This window comes from Episyrphus balteatus (genome assembly GCF_945859705.1).
Source record: "Episyrphus balteatus chromosome X unlocalized genomic scaffold, idEpiBalt1.1 SUPER_X_unloc_1, whole genome shotgun sequence".
Classification (NCBI taxonomy): Eukaryota; Metazoa; Arthropoda; class Insecta; order Diptera; family Syrphidae; genus Episyrphus; species Episyrphus balteatus.
In genome coordinates, this window is record NW_026605125.1 from 85,128 (window position 1) to 90,000 (window position 4,873).

The 4,873-nt window shown below is 34.0% G+C and overlaps 3 non-coding genes across 3 annotated transcripts in view; all 3 read left to right on the forward strand.

Annotated features, from left to right (window-relative positions):
* Nucleotides 1-804: 804 nt before the first annotated feature.
* Nucleotides 805-2,796, forward strand: LOC129920860 (small subunit ribosomal RNA). Its single transcript, XR_008773396.1, has one exon. It is a non-coding gene; the product is annotated as a small subunit ribosomal RNA (ribosomal RNA).
* A 1,319-nt stretch (nucleotides 2,797-4,115) lies between these two features.
* On the forward strand, nucleotides 4,116-4,294 carry LOC129920852 (5.8S ribosomal RNA). The gene has a single exon (XR_008773388.1). It is a non-coding gene; the product is annotated as a 5.8S ribosomal RNA (ribosomal RNA).
* Nucleotides 4,295-4,603: 309 nt separating this feature from the next.
* LOC129920783 (large subunit ribosomal RNA) overlaps nucleotides 4,604-4,873 on the forward strand; it is a 4,148-nt gene continuing 3,878 nt past the window's right edge. The window contains exon 1 of the ribosomal RNA XR_008773338.1: nucleotides 4,604-4,873. This exon is cut by the window's right edge and continues 3,878 nt beyond it. This is a non-coding gene — a ribosomal RNA (large subunit ribosomal RNA).

Here is a 4,873-nt window from a genome sequence, read left to right on the forward strand (position 1 = left end):
GTATGTAAACCTCTTTCGATGTGGCTTTTTAAGTTGCAACGAATTAACTTACTGGTAATGTGGTATTATGATTGGGCGGGGACTCGCACCTCGTTTTCACCAAAAGTGGTACCACGGCGTTGTGGCTAAGAACACTGGCTTTGTGGCAAAGATGTCAAAAAAAAATACTTTAAGTAAAGTAATGTCGAAAAAAAAATAATAAATATTAATTTCCAATTGGGATTATTTGTTGAACATAAAAATGTTCATAAAGAAAAATTATTAAAAAGAATTATTAATTCTATATCATAAATAAATGGTTTATTTTATAAAAATATTCCAAAAACACTTCAATATATTGAAGTAAAAGAAAATATTAGAAATTTGAAAATAATCATTGATATGTATTTGTGAAAGGTGCTACACTAAAATTTAACAATATCAGAGTTCACCATACGGTAGGAGTTCTCTTTGTTAAAATAAAAATAGTTGTTATATGAAACCTTTGTGAAATGCATTTTCCCTCATTTTCCAGATAAAAGTAAAAATACAAAATACCCATACAAAATACCCATACAAAATACATACAAATAAATAAAAATAAAAATAAATTTACCAAAAAATATATACAAATAAAAATTGTGTTGGTAAAAAAAATAAAATAATAATTATCCCTATTAGGGAGGATATAAAACAAAAAGTATGTATAAATATAAATAAATAAAAAAAAAAAAAATAAAAACTTTATCATTGGATTTATTGAGAGGAGATTGATGTTATTTTTCAAAATTTCAAATAATATTAAAAATAAAATATTATAACATTATTCTGGTTGATCCTGCCAGTAGTTATATGCTTGTCTCAAAGATTAAGCCATGCATGTCTAAGTACACACGAATTAAAAGTGAAACCGCAAAAGGCTCATTATATCAGTTATGGTTTATTAGATCGTTAACAGTTACTTGGATAACTGTGGTAATTCTAGAGCTAATACATGCAATATAAACACGGACCTTTTGGAACGTGTGCTTTTATTAGGCTAAAACCAAGCGATTTCTTCGGAAATCGTTATAATGGTTGAACTCTAGATAATTTGCCGATCGTATGGTCTAGTACCGACGACAGATCTTTCAAATGTCTGCCCTATCAACTATTGATGGTAGTATCTAGGACTACCATGGTTGCTACGGGTAACGGGGAATCAGGGTTCGATTCCGGAGAGGGAGCCTGAGAAACGGCTACCACATCTAAGGAAGGCAGCAGGCGCGTAAATTACCCACTCCCAGTTCGGGGAGGTAGTGACGAAAAATAACAATACAGGACTCATATCCGAGGCCCTGTAATTGGAATGAGTACACTTTAAATCCTTTAACAAGGACCAATTGGAGGGCAAGTCTGGTGCCAGCAGCCGCGGTAATTCCAGCTCCAATAGCGTATATTAAAGTTGTTGCGGTTAAAACGTTCGTAGTTGAATTTGTGCTTCATACGGGTAGTACAACTACAATTGTGGATTGTACATTACCTTATGTATGCAAGCGTATTATCGGTGGAGTTCTTATACATTTATGATACTTATGTACCATTATGTATTCCTCCTATTAAAACCTGCTTCAGTGCTCTTCATCGAGTGCTGTTGTGGGCCGTTACAATTACTTTGAACAAATTAGAGTGCTTAAAGCAGGCTCCAAATGCCTGAATATTTTGTGCATGGAATAATGAAATAAGACTTCTGATCTACTTTCATTGGTTTTTAGATCAAGAGGTAATGATTAATAGAAGCAGATTGGGGGCATTAGTATTACGACGCGAGAGGTGAAATTCTTGGACCGTCGTAAGACTAACTTAAGCGAAAGCATTTGCCAAAGATGTTTTCATTAATCAAGAACGAAAGTTAGAGGTTCGAAGGCGATCAGATACCGCCCTAGTTCTAACCATAAACGATGCCAGCTAGCAATTGGGTGTAGCTACTTCTATGGCTCTCTCAGTCGCTTCCCGGGAAACCAAAGCTTTTGGGCTCCGGGGGAAGTATGGTTGCAAAGCTGAAACTTAAAGGAATTGACGGAAGGGCACCACCAGGAGTGGAGCCTGCGGCTTAATTTGACTCAACACGGGAAAACTTACCAGGTCCGAACATAAGCGTGTAAGACAGATTGATAGCTCTTTCTCGAATCTATGGGTGGTGGTGCATGGCCGTTCTTAGTTCGTGGAGTGATTTGTCTGGTTAATTCCGATAACGAACGAGACTCAAATATATTAAATAGATGCTTTCAGGATTATGATGTTGAAGCTTTCATAGCCTTCATTCATGAATATAGTAAAATATAATTGTGTTTGAATGTGTTTATGTTAGTGGAGTCGTACCTGTTTGTTTGTCCCATTATAAGGACACTAGCTTCTTAAATGGACAAATTGCGTCTAGCAATAATGAGATTGAGCAATAACAGGTCTGGAATGCCCTTAGATGTCCTGGGCTGCACGCGCGCTACAATGAAAGTATCAACGTGTATTTCCTAGACCGAGAGGTCCGGGTAAACCGCTGAACCACTTTCATGCTTGGGATTGTGAACTGAAACTGTTCACATGAACTTGGAATTCCTAGTAAGTGCGAGTCATTAACTCGTATTGATTAAGTCCCTGCCCTTTGTACACACCGCCCGTCGCTACTACCGATTGAATTATTTAGTGAGGTCTCCGGACGTGATCACTGTGACGCTAACGTGTTACGGTTGTTTCGCAGAAGTTGACCAAACTTGATGGTTTAGAGGAAGTAAAAGTCGTAACAAGGTTTCCGTAGGTGAACCTGCGGAAGGATCATTAACGTGATTTTTCCAATAAAATAAAATTTATATATATTTAATATATATAAAAAAGAAAAATAAAATATAAAAATAAAAATGTACAATTATGGTACAAAATGTATAAAATATACAATAAATATATAAACAAATACAAAAAAGAATACTTCAAAAGAAGTAAAAATACAAATACAAATTAGACTGGGTGTGTTACTATAAGTAATGCATTCAGTCTTTTTTTTTCAAAAAAAATTAAGAACAAAGTATTTAAACGGTAGCCAATTGTCATCGTCATCGAAATAGTGACGCTTATGAAAATATATATATGAATAAACAAACTTGCTATAGCAAAAGTCGAACAACAAAGGTGTCGTACCCTTCGGGGTAATATCCTCCTGGGTGTAAAAACCCGCCCTTCGGCGTGGCGTGTATACGTTGCGACGAATTAACCCCTAAAGGTGTCGTACTTGGACAATATCCCGGTACTATCCGGCTAAAACGCATAGCATAAGTTGTAACGATATATATATAATAAAAAAAAAACAAATACAAAATAGACTGGGTGTGTTACTATAAGTAATGCATTCAGTCTTTTTTTTTCAAAAAAAAAATATGAACAAAATATTTAAATGGTAGCCAAATGGTGTCGTCATCTAAATAGTGACGTTTTTAGCCAATATACAAAAACAAATTAGACTGGGTGTGTTACTATATGTAATGCATTCAGTCTTTTTTTTTCAAAAAAAAATATGAACAAAATATTTAAATCGTAGCCAAATGGTGTTGTCATCTAAATAGTGACGTTATAACCAAAATACAAAAACAAATTAGACTGGGTGTATTACTATAAGTAATGCATTCGGTCTTTTTTTTTCAAAAAAAAATATGAACAAAATATTTAAATGGTAGCCAATTGTCATCGTCATCGAAATAGTGACGCTTATGAAAATATATATATGCATAAACAAACTTGCTAGAGCAAAAGTCGAAAAAACAAAGGTGTCGTACCCTTCGGGGTAATATCCTCCTGGGTGTAAAAACCCGCCCTTCGGCGTGGCGTGTATACGTTGCGACGAATTAACCCCTAAAGGTGTCGTACTTGGACAATATCCCGGTACTATCCGGCTAAAACGCATAGCATAAGTTGTAACGATATATATATATAAAAATAAAAATGTATAAAAATGTTGTACTTAGATTTCTTTAAAAGAAATTTATAAGTTAACGATTCTTTGGAATTGGACATTCGCAACATAAAAAAAATACATAAAATATAAAAAGAAATAAATTTTTATTTCTTAAAAAAAAAAATTGACTAAATATAAAATAAAAAAATAATAATACTCTAAGCGGTGGATCACTTGGTTCATGGGTCGATGAAGAACGCAGCAAACTGTGCGTCATCGTGTGAACTGCAGGACACATGAACATCGACATTTTGAACGCATATAGCAGTCCATGCTGTTATGTACTTTAATTAATTTTGAAGTGCTGCTTGGACTACATATGGTTGAGGGTTGTGATACTATGCTAAATAAGCTGCTTTTGATTTATCAAATGCGCATGTTATATTATTGGATTTGTAAAAATTCATAATATTAAAATATAATATATACCTCAAAATAATATCGAGCGACAGTAAGTTCGTTTTATCTATTTTTTAGAGGATGTTAGTATATAAAAATTTCTAACATTGCAGATCGTTGTCATAATATAATTTGGCAATTGAGGCATTCTACTTGAATTGATAAAATGGCTGAAATGATCGATATATAAAAAATATTTTGAATTGAGTATATAAAATTATTAAGCAAATAAAAAGTGTTAAGCAACCTCAACTCATATGAGATAACTCCCCGAATTTAAGCATATTAATGAGGGAAGGAAAAGAAACTAACAAGGATTTTCTTAGTAGCGGCGAGCGAAAAGAAATCAGTTCAGCACTAAGCCATTTTGTCTTTATGGCAAATATGGGATGCAGTGTATGGAACATCTATAATCTAGTATGAGAAATTAACGATTTAAGTCCTTCTTAAATGAGGCCATTTACCCATAGAGGGTGCCAGGCCCGTATAACGTTAATGATTACTAGAAGGTGT